The 12,425-nt window shown below is 45.3% G+C and overlaps 1 long non-coding RNA gene across 1 annotated transcript; it reads right to left on the bottom strand.

The window, feature by feature from the left end:
- Window positions 1–256: 256 nt before the first annotated feature.
- On the bottom strand, window positions 257–9,551 carry LOC135373959 (uncharacterized). The gene is made up of 3 exons (XR_010416688.1): window positions 9,467–9,551; window positions 1,362–1,433; window positions 257–351 (listed from the first exon to the last, which is right to left on the bottom strand). It is a non-coding gene; the product is annotated as an uncharacterized LOC135373959 (long non-coding RNA).
- Window positions 9,552–12,425: the final 2,874 nt, after the last annotated feature.

Raw genomic sequence — 12,425 nt, 5'->3', positions numbered from 1 at the left:
CGTCAATCCTCGTATCTTCTTTTCATCACGCGCGAAACAATTTCCTTGGAAATGCAGTTACCGGAAAATTCAAAACAAAGTATTTTCGCAGAAAAAAGTTCGCACAATCGAAAAAAACAAGCGTTCTATTACTTTTCAGCGCTACGACCTCGTTTACATTTCAACAATTTAAACAACACGAAAATACGAAATATATGATTTTTTCCCGTAGTGATGCTTACCGCTGTTAGTCCATCTATAAGAGCGCTTGCCTTACAGAAATTATCTACGTTGAATCCTACTACTCCTGAAAATGTAGGCGCATTTTGCGTGTCTGTCGTTGTGTAGCATAGACTTCTATTCAAGTCGTCCCTGTAAATAAACAAATTAGCTTCCAGAAATTTTCGTACAGGCAGAGTAGGTACGCTATTGGAAAAGAGCTGTCCCAAAACAGGAACTAAGATGGCCATCTTCAACACTCTCGGAGCTAATCACCATTGAGAGACATTGTTCTGACTTCTTAGTAGTTGTAAATGCGAGCCGTATTTGCGTCTTCGTGCTAAGCGTCTATGCTCTGCTCTCCGTTGAGGGGCATCAGGCAAGGGCACCAGTGGGCTCTGCGACTGGGACAGGCAACATCTGTTGCCCTGAGTTTTTATGAAAACAATGCGGCTATTCAGCAGCCTTCCTTTCATGTTGGCACTCCGACTCAAGACTACATGCCATCATTCCCATCATTCCATGTCTACCTTCGAACGGTATTGCTTACGCGCAGTGTAGAAAACACGTAGTTTATACGTTAATGTAAGCACCTTCCCCCTTCATGGAGGCCAACTGTCCCATTGCGAAGGTAAGTAATCGTGATCATAATCATAGTTCGAAATTTTTTGTCGCCAGACAAGTGCGATCACGAGCGACGCGAAGACGGTCGCGTCTGTGGATTAACGTTGTCCACACGTTACTTTTTTTTTTGCTTTTTTTCATGTGCCGAAATCTCGGCACATGAGACACCAGATTTAATGTCAGTCGTGGAAGACTGCGTTCTTCAGCAACTTGTGCCCTTCCAAAGAACTTACCATCGTCATCGGCCTGCTTTGAATCTTCCCAGATAACCAGAAACGTCTTATGAACATCCATAAGACGTGTAGTCCTGGATATTGTGCACGTGTAATAGATATCCATTTTAATCCACTGGATATTCCATGGACGTACTATCAACATATAAAAACCATCCACACCGGAGTTCCTCAGCGATTTGTACCCTTCCAAAAAAAGTAACCAGCGTCATCGGCCTGCTTAGAATCCGCTATCTTTGGATCGGCGCTTTGGATACGCTACCGACTCATCCGCTGAGAGAAGCCATTATGAAAGGTGACCCTTACTTATATGCAGGGATGAGATGTTGGTAGCATTGATCAAGATGCATGTCATCGCATTCACTCGTGTTCACTATCCTGCAAAACGAGAGTCATATGGTCATGTGAGCTTATTGACTGCCTCTGAGACTTCGTGGCGCACATGTGGCAATCTCCAACTGCTGCAAGCGTACAATACTTTCACGTACATTTAGAGCGTCTTGCTGAAGAAAATGACTTGAAAACAACGGCAATGCCGAAATGTTTAGCGTAGCGGAATATTTTTGTGCATTTGTTTTCTTCCTTCTCAAATATTTTCAAATTCTTCCCTGCGCGCATGATACTGTGATGATGCGTCCACCTGTACGTTGACTTTTCTTTATTTTGTTCATTTCGGATCTTCGGAGACCCGTCTTTTTCTTTCCCCAATGTGAGAGGAAGAAAGACCACACTGTCGCCTCTTGCGTCCTGGAAAAAATATTATCAGAAAACAGAAAATGCAACCCAAGGTAAGGGCAGTTCAGATAGAGTCACCCCATACACACGCTTTTGTTTTATTTCTGCAAGTTAAAGCTCATCTTCGATGCATGAGGCGGTGCTGTGCTCCTCCACCCTCTCACACTGGGGGTGAAGAAAAGACGCGTCTCCGAAGATGCGCAATGAACAGAAAAGAAAGAACATCAAGAAAAAAAGGAGTTCCTCCACAAATTTTTCGCGGACTATGTACCGAACGGATTCTTTATCAAAATGGTAACGATATGAAGTCACCGTAAGGAACAGATGTTCTCTTTTGGGACAGCTTCGCAGCTTTTTCAACGATTCTTAGGTAATTAGTCGCTTGACGGTTGAGCAACATATGGCCAAGAACGCCGCCGGCCCAGAGAGAATAGTGAAAGTAGCATAGGGGAAAGTTATTTATTAAGCTGGCATTTAAACTAAGGGTCTGGGGAAGTCTACGTTTCGGCGGAAGCTCCGCCTTCTTCGGGACTGAGAGGAAAATCTCTGTACAAGGTCTTTTAAAAGGTTACAAAAGTGTCGTCACAGTTGGTACAATTCCACTGCGAGGCAGTCGTTAGTGAGTCATGTTCTGGAAGATTCCGGAAGGTTCCTGGGTCATCGGCCGGGGAGATTACGTGTCAGAGCCTTGGGTCGCGCTCGTTGAAAACCTGTTGTCCGGGGTGTTCTTAGAGTCATTGTGTCCAGCTGTAAAGAAAAGAAGAAAAGAGGCAGCGGGCACTCCGAGGACATACAGAAAAAAAGTTATCCGGATATGCTTCTTACAGTTGATAGCACTCCTTTATCCTCATTTATTAGAGATTGCAATTTGTAGATCAAGTACGATTCGCGTTGCTCTCTGCAGCGATCGGATGTGAAATTTGACTCTAAAATAAAAAGTGCGACGTTATTAATGGAATGACCGGGTCGACTAAAATGGCGAGAAACCGGGAGGCTACCTTTTTTCGAAACATCTGATCGGTGGTTATTGAATCGAATCCTAAATGAATTTTTACTTTGACCTACATATTGCGCGGAGCATGTTGTACATTGAATGATATAAATAATGTTACTGGAGTTACAGTCAAAGTCGCCATTGATTTTAAGGGAGAAGTTGGAGTTTGTACTCTTGACCGCTGCCGTGCTTTGCATTGATTTGCATATTTGGCATCTTTTACCATTGCATGGATGGCATCCCGCCGTAGGTGTTAATGGTTTGGGAACTTTGGAGTTGACTAGTCTATCTTGGAGGTTGCGGGCACGTCTGTAGGTAACTCGTGGCTTCTCGGCAAATATTTGTCGTGTCCGTTCAGATTGCAGAAGGATGCTATGGTGGCGGTGGAGGATACTGTTAATATTACCCGCGCCTGCACCAAATGTAAGAACAAGGTTTACGCGGTCGCCCTTGGGTTCGTCGTTGCGTTTACCGAATAAGTTCCTCCGGTCTGTTTGTCGTGCTTTGGACAGGGCGTCTCTTACTAGACTTACGATTAACGAAGGTCTGCTCTAATTCCGCGAGGTTTTTGTTTAGAACATCGTCGTCCGAGCAGATCCTCCTGTATCGGAGTGCCTGGCTATAAGGAATGGCGAGTTTAGTATGGCGCGGGTGGCAACTGTTAAAGGAAAGGTACTGCTGAGCATCAGTTGGCTTTCGGTACAGGTCAGTGGAAAAACCCTTCTCGGTTAAGGTTACTTTTACATCTAGGAAATTAACAGTCGTTGCCGAGAAGGAGTGGGTGAACTTCATGGCGGGGTGTACCAGGTTGAAATCGCGAATGAATCCTTTGAGATCTTCTTCGGAGTGTGGCCAAAGCATGAATATGTCGTCCAAGAAGCGTTTGTATAGACTAGGTTTTTTGTCGCGCACGGCTAGAAATTTTTCCTCTAGTGCACCCATGAAAATATTTGCGTACGTTGGTGCCATCTTGGTTCCCATAGCTGTGCCATTTATTTGTAGATAGTGGCGGCCGTCAAATTCGAAGTTATTATTTTTGAGGATCAAGTTGAGTAGAGTTGGTAATACAGATGGGTCAACCGCGCGATCGGAGTACTTCAGATACGCCGCCTCCGCTGCTAGCACGCCATCCTCATGTGGGATGTTAGTGTAAAGGGAGGTAACGTCTAGCGTTACAAGCAAGCTTGCATTGGGTGGTTCACATTTGCTAAGTATTTCGAGGAATGGTTGGTGTCCTTAATATATGAGGGTAATCGGGGAGGTATATCTTTATGGAGGTGGTCAACGAAGCTAGAAATTTTCTCCGTGGCGGTGCCGATTGAGGAAACTATAGGTCGCCCTGGGTTTCCTGGTTTATGGATTTTCGGTAACATGTAGAACCTGCCTGGTTTAGGGTTTTGGGGGGCTAGAAATTCATATAGGCAGGAGTCGATTATTTCACGCGCTTTTAGGGATTTTAGGGTTTTGGTGATTTCGGCAGCTATCTTATCTGTTTTATCACTGTCAAGCGGCTCATAGAACGTGTTACAGCCCAGTTGTCGGAAGCCCTCGTTAAGGTAGTCCTGTTTGTCCATCACTACGATTGCCCCTCCCTTGACTGCCCTTTTGATAATGATATCGCCACAGTTCTGTAAGTCGGAGAGGCTGCGCTGCTCAGCTGCTGTTAAATTTGGTTTAGTTTTGCGGTTAGATGAATTGTTGTATGCGTCAAGTACATCCCTTTGAACAGCCTTGATGTACATATCCAGGGCTTTGTCGCGGTTGGCATCGGGTGTGAAATCAGAAGTTGGTTTAAAGGGATTCGGATTGGAGTTAGGTTTGTCGAAAAAATATTCTTTTAGGCGCATACGTCTTGCGAAATTGTCCAAGTCAAGATGGAGTTGGTATTCATTTAGTTTAGCGTTTTTGGGGCAGAATGACAGACCCCGATGGGCGTCGGATAATGTCGTGACATTATCCGACGCCCATCAAGAAGAATTGTCAAAATTTTGCAGGTTCCGTGAACAGCTCGTATCGAGAACTAAACACAAAAAACTTGCCAGGGACGGAGTCTGCTCACCTATTTTAGCTGATAATAATGAAACGCCTCCAGAAAGTATCTCGGTAAATAAACCCCGGTCACCTCTACTCAATTATTACTGCCCCAACTTCAACATGATCATGATGGTGAATTGGACGGTGCGGCCTCTTCCGTCCAACAACGTGTAACTGTATCACAAAACGTTGTGAACTTGTCATCCCGCACCCTCACCGACTCAGAATTCTCACTTGTGAATCGGGGTCTGTCATTCTGCCCCAACAACGCTAAACTAAATGAATACCAACTCCATCTTGACTTGGACAATTTCGCAAGACGTATGCGCCTAAAAGAATATTTTTTCGACAAACCTAACTCCAATCCGAATCCCTTTAAACCAACTTCTGATTTCACACCCGATGCCAACCGCGACAAAGCCCTGGATATGTACATCAAGGCTGTTCAAAGGGATGTACTTGACGCATACAACAATTCATCTAACCGCAAAACTAAACCAAATTTAACAGCAGCTGAGCAGCGCAGCCTCTCCGACTTACAGAACTGTGGCGATATCATTATCAAAAGGGCAGTCAAGGGAGGGGCAATCGTAGTGATGGACAAACAGGACTACCTTAACGAGGGCTTCCGACAACTGGGCTGTAACACGTTCTATGAGCCGCTTGACAGTGATAAAACAGATAAGATAGCTGCCGAAATCACCAAAACCCTAAAATCCCTAAAAGCGCGTGAAATAATCGACTCCTGCCTATATGAATTTCTAGCCCCCCAAAACCCTAAACCAGGCAGGTTCTACATGTTACCGAAAATCCATAAACCAGGAAACCCAGGGCGACCTATAGTTTCCTCAATCGGCACCGCCACGGAGAAAATTTCTAGCTTCGTTGACCACCTCCATAAAGATATACCTCCCCGATTACCCTCATATATTAAGGACACCAACCATTTCCTCGAAATACTTAGCAAATGTGAACCACCCAATGCAAGCTTGCTTGTAACGCTAGACGTTACCTCCCTTTACACTAACATCCCACATGAGGATGGCGTGCTAGCAGCGGAGGCGGCGTATCTGAAGTACTCCGATCGCGCGGTTGACCCATCTGTATTACCAACTCTACTCAACTTGATCCTCAAAAATAATAACTTCGAATTTGACGGCCGCCACTATCTACAAATAAATGGCACAGCTATGGGAACCAAGATGGCACCAACGTACGCAAATATTTTCATGGGTGCACTAGAGGAAAAATTTCTAGCCGTGCGCGACAAAAAACCTAGTCTATACAAACGCTTCTTGGACGACATATTCATGCTTTGGCCCCACTCCGAAGAAGATCTCACAGGATTCATTCGCGATTTCAACCTGGTACACCCCGCAATGAAGTTCACCCACTCCTTCTCGGCAACGACTGTTAATTTCCTAGATGTAAAAGTAACCTTAACCGGGAAGGGTTTTTCCACTGACCTGTACCGAAAGCCAACTGATGCTCAGCAGTATCTTTCCTTTAACAGTTGCCACCCGCGCCATACTAAACTCGCCATTCCTTATAGCCAGGCACTCCGATACAGGAGGATCTGCTCGGACGACGATGTTCTAAACAAAAACCTCGCGGAATTAGAGCAGACCTTCGTTAATCGTAATTTTCCAACCAGTCTAGTAAGAGACGCCCTGTCCAAAGCACGACAAGCAGACCGGAGGAACGTATTCGGTAAACGCAACGACGAACCCAAGGGCGATCGCGTAAACCTTGTTCTTACCTTTGGTGCAGGCGCGGGTAATATTAACAGTATCCTCCACCGCAAACATAGCATCCTTCTGCAATCTGAACGGACACGACAAATATTTGCCGAGAAGCCACGAGTTACCTACAGACGTGCCCGCAACCTCCAAGATAGACTAGTCAACTCCAAAGTTCCCAAACCATTAACACCTACGGCGGGATGCCATCCATGCAATGGTAAAAGATGCCAAATATGCAAATCAATGCAAAGCACGGCAGCGGTCAAGAGTACAAACTCCAACTTCTCCCTTAAAATCAATGGCGACTTTGACTGTAACTCCAGTAACATTATTTATATCATTCAATGTACAACATGCTCCGCGCAATACGTAGGTCAAAGTAAAAATTCATTTAGGATTCGATTCAATAACCACCGATCAGATGTTTCGAAAAAAGGTAGCCTCCCGGTTTCTCGCCATTTTAGTCGACCCGGTCATTCCATTAATAACGTCGCACTTTTTATTTTAGAGTCAAATTTCACATCCGATCGCTGCAGAGAGCAACGCGAATGGTACTTGATCTACAAATTCCAATCTGTAATAAATGAGGATAAAGGAGTGCTATCAACTGTAAGAAGCATATCCGGATAACTTTTTTTCTGTATGTCCTCGGAGTGCCCGCTGCCTCTTTTCTTCTTTTCTTTACAGCTGGACACAATGACTCTAAGAACACCCCGGACAACAGGTTTTCAACGAGCGCGACCCAAGGCTCTGGCACGTAATCTCCCCGGCCGATGACCCAGGAACCTTCCGGAATCTTCCAGAACATGACTCACTAACGAATGCCTCACAGTGGAATTGTACCAACTGTGACGACACTTTTGTAACCTTTTAAAAGACCTTGTACAGAGATTTTCCTCTCAGTCCCGAAGAAGGCGGAGCTTCCGCCGAAACGTAGACTTCCCAGACCCTTAGTTTAAATGCCAGCTTAATAAATAACTTTCCCCTACTCCCTACGTCAGTCTCTGGTGTCTTTTCTCCCCTATCTATATTCAACATCCTGGTCGTTCGAACCTAAATTTTGTAGCGTATTTGCATATATATATATAGAACAAATAGGTTAATATATCAGACGGCTATGAAGTTGAATAAAAGTGAAATAATAAGACTTGGACTACAGATTACAGGAACGTTAACAAAAACTAATTTATTTAATGGGCAATGTGACACATAGAATAAAAAAGAATGGTCGACGTTTCGACAGTGGCACTGTCTTCATCAGGACAAAAAGAGACTAAAAGAGACAAAAGAGACAAAAAGAGTCAGGACAGAAGAGAGAGAGAGGACTTTTTGTCTGTCGAAACGTCGACCATTCTTTTTTTTAAACTATGTGTTAAATTGCCCATTAAATAAATTAGTTTTGTTAACGTTCGTGTAATCTGTAGTCCAAGTCTTATTATTTCACTTATATATATATATATATAATATATATATAAAGCAAAAAAATAGCCGAAGCTCTGTAGCTGCACGTTGAGCATATGTTTACAATTTGATCGTGCACTCCCAGCCAGGGACAGCTGTTTCGCTCTACTTGGAGCTCGTTAGCCTGGCGCAGCGCCAGGCTGACGAACTCCAAGTAGAGCGAAACATTGGGAACCGCATTATTACAGGACGTCTTACCTTGCCAAAAAAGAAAGTTTTAAGGAAGTGTATACCGGAAGTCGCACTGTGTAAGCCACAAGACAAGGGTGTAACAGCTGTGTTTCAAAAACGCTATATTCCTTGTGATGAAATTAAGGAGGTGCATCATACCAGAGCATGCTGGTAGTACAGTTCGGATAATCGTCCAGTCGAAAAAAAGTAAAGGGTCCAATTAGAAAATTTTCAATGGATCAAATTTTTCGATCAGTTGTGCTTTTGCCACACATTGGACTGAAAATCAATGAACCTATTCAAGAAGCAGTTCGTGCTCCATTGCATGGCCAATTGGAGTTCAAAGATGAATATCTTTGCTGACGGCAATGCATGCGTTACGGATACGTATTCTTGTCGCCCGCATTGCGTTGAGAAAACAGTTTTTTACAACGAAACACAACAACCACTTTGTAACAAGTACAATGATGTATGTAACTACACAACACAGGCTGGCGTTGTGTTTGTTACGTCGCGTCCTTGTCGTTGTGCTTATAAGGAAAGATGACTGCAGTGCGGGTAAACCCGCGGATAGCCGCGGGTACCCGCGCAAGTTTGTTATTTTCGAGTACACAATTCCGTGTCATCGCGGGTTGCGGGCAAGGTGCCGAGTAGACTCGCACTGCCTCAGCCGGATTACGGAGGTATACCCGCAGTACCAGCAGGCGCAGAACCAACCGTTGGATTGGGTGTATGACCCGATTCATTCGAACATTTGGCCCAAAATACTTTACAAGACGTTCCACATCCAATTCGTCATCTCAAAATAAAGTTGTTGTTATTGTTTGCCACATAGGGCTAACTTCGGCTATCTTTCGGACACCAAGACTGGTACACTTCGCATGAGTAAGCTGGCAACCATGTCCGCAGTGGCCACAGCGTACGCGTTGGAAAAATGGCTCGCTAAAGGAAGGACATTGTCCTCAGTATCAATAACTCATTTCGTGCCGTCACGATCATGTGGCATATAATTCATAATGAGTACGCATTGGGCTGCGGTATATCGGCTGGTATGCGGATAGGCGTCGGGATGTTCGGGTACGGATGCGGGTGTGCGGTTGCGGTACGTGTGCGGGTACGAACTTTCGTGCCCGCACTCATCACTACCTATAAGGTCAATGCTTCGTCGTCATGGACCCCATGGGCAAGCTTTTCTACGCATGTCCTCTTATGTGTATAGTGTGTACTTAGTGTAAACTCCACTGAATATGCGTATTCCCGCATAAAAGACGTACCTGACCAGGGTGTTGGACCACATACAATGTGTAACAGCTAGGTAGGAAAAGGGAGGGTCGTAGTAGATGTTGGGCAGCAAACGTCCTCCACAGGGGTCCTGTTTTATCTCCGTACCAGTCTGAAACAAGTCAGCACACTTAAACAATGAAGGACACAATGAAGATATCATGATACTCTATCGACCACAATCGAAGAATCACATATTTCTGTACTAGAACGGCCCGGCAGAGACAGCCGTTGCAGTTCCGCCAGCAATTCACTTCGCTAGACACACCTTGCCTGACCCAGACAGACTCTGCAAGCTCTACAGTCTAAATCCTGTGACGGACATGTGCCAGTTAAAAAAGCTCCCTCAGAAAGTGCAGCGGGTACACAGCCGTAACCGTCTGGAAACAGCGGTAACGGTAATCAAATAGCAAGCCCAGCGAACCTCATCGCCAAATTTCAGCAGGTACAAAGCCGTCACCTGAACCTCGTACTGGTGTGCTTGTTGAATAATGCGTGTGCCGGCTGAATATGCGTGACTTCGATGGAGCGTACTACGTTGCCCCACGCTCCTCCGGTGAGGAGTGACATGGCACAACGTATTCTCCCGCAGTACGTTCCTTCCCGCCCGCTGTCTGCGTTGCAACCTCGCTTTTGAGAAGGATGACACCTTGCTTTTTAAGTACAGGTCTAATGTTTTTTCAGGGTAAGTCAACCTAGCTGTGATGCATCGTACGACACCTGCGTTTCACTCGTGTTTGACAATCGAAGTACATTCTGTTGCAGACGGTGGACGCATTGCAAATGGCGGCAGGAGAGGATCGACTGCATCGGTGAAGCGACGATGTACATTACAAGCGAGGTTAATAGTCGAAAGATGAAAGTCACTGAAAAGGTTAGCCAGCTGTAGGGATCGAACCCACATCTTCTGGATTACCGGTCCAGGGCTCTACCAATTGAGCTAAGCTAACACGCCTCTCCAGCGACTTTCGGGGTGCGTCATCTGAAGGGACGACAAACCAGCCACTCTCTCACTCATCCTCCTTTCACTATTACATTTTTGCTCACTGATACACATTCATACGACGGAAATCGACGCAAGCGGCACCTGTTGAACAAGAGATAAACTGATGTTCTGAGACTGGAACAACATAGAAGGGACAGATACAAAGCCTCAAATTGCCTAAGAAATCAACGACGAAAGATGAAAGTCACTGAAAAGGTTAACCAGCTGTAGGGATCGAACCCACATCTTCTGGATTACCGGTCCAGGGCTCTACCAATAGGGGCGCGCGCCTGGAGTTTAGCGGAACGACGCCAGCGCCAATTTCTCCCCTGTCGACGGAAGGCGAAACTACCGTCCCGTGTATGCCGGAGTGTGCTGCTGGACGATTCCACGCGAAATGATCCAGCTGACCTGGTCGGCCCCCACAAAACGATCCCGAATTTTTACGAAAAATTTTTTTAGCAGTCGCTAATAGTGCAAAACGACACACCACGAAACATTTCTTCCCAAATCTCAATGTGGCGGGTGCTAGACACGAGTAAAGTTCGCAGCGCTGGCGAAAACCGTGCCTGGCGTGAACGGCAGGTGCGGCTCATAGAAAGCACCTAGAACTGTGTGGTTTTCTTTTGCGGATAGAGGAAACTATGCTCTACACAGCATCCAAATCCCGGTTGTCGTGCTGTAATCGGTGCAGGGATACAAAGGCCGGAAGTTTCGCAATTTTCCTCCTACTTCGCGATTTTTTTGTGGACAATCAAACCATTAAACTTTAATGCATATTTTTTTCCTGCCAAGGCCCCAAGGAATACTTCAACAGGAAAAATCGCCAGACACGTAACTTTCACAGTCATTGTAGGAAAAAAAGAGGAAGTATGCGATTTTTCCAAAATTCGCTACAATCGAGCGTAAAACACGCAATGAAGAGGTTGGAGGATACGGGTGAAACCAACGCAGTTTTATAGAACGAGCCTTGCTCTACAACATACTAAAAAATCTCGAGGGTGTTTTTTCGTATACAGGAGAAAATATTTTTTTGTAGTAGAGGGTATTACGACCACAAAAAGAAAAGAAAAAGGCCAACAAAAAAAGCTGTCACCAAACTTCATCCACACGGGCGACTTCCTGTCTTTCGTTCTGACAGTGAAAACCCCGGAGCGGCATAGCTTTTGTAGCGAGGACAAGTCCTGAGCGTCCTATCATCAACTCGTGCACTCCAGTCCAAAAAATGTGTCCCAGTGCAGTGAATATGTCTCTAAACCCTATGGAACGTAATTTCAGTGGGGCTTTGAAACAACAGTGTTGGCACGAGACTGTCCTTTTAACCACTGAAGTCAGTAACGCACCTTTGGCTTCCATTTGAGCATCATTTATTCAATTGTTAGAACATTGCTACAGAATAAAGCAAATGTTGATATTCAAATAATATAAGCCACAAGTTTATTCGGTCTCACTGAGCTCATTGAGGAGATATGTAAAGTAAAAATAGTCTAGCTTTGGGATTAATTCTGAAAGAAACGGGTCATCCCGAGTGACTACCACAGTCTGTGTCTCCTTCGGACTGTACACAAACAAAACACCCCTGGACAGGTTGAGAACATATAACTGGACTTGGATTTGAGTGTAGTAGCAATGTTGATTCCTTAGTGATACCTGTCCAGTACACAGCTCTAGATATTCTACCAAACATCGCGCACCATCTTCCAAAATAACGCTCCTGTGAAGTATGCTTCTACGTTCCCCACCTTGCCGAATCCACAAAATAGACGCAACATTGCCATAGCTAGGAAAGCACGGCGGCACAACGCAGAAGTAGCCGTTCACTTGCTTTCGCTGGAAACAGCTGCGCCTATGGCCTGGCTGGCGCGAGACGGTAATTACTCCGCCACCGCGAGTGGCGCTGTACGCAGTGAACTTGCACGCCACCTGGCCGAGGCGTTTCACCCTATTGAGCTAAGCTAACACGCCTC

This window comes from Ornithodoros turicata, unplaced genomic scaffold (genome assembly GCF_037126465.1).
Source record: "Ornithodoros turicata isolate Travis unplaced genomic scaffold, ASM3712646v1 Chromosome36, whole genome shotgun sequence".
Taxonomy (NCBI): domain Eukaryota; kingdom Metazoa; phylum Arthropoda; class Arachnida; order Ixodida; family Argasidae; genus Ornithodoros; species Ornithodoros turicata.
Note: the sequence above shows the minus strand (reverse complement) of the source record. Positions and strands in the feature narration are given on the sequence as shown.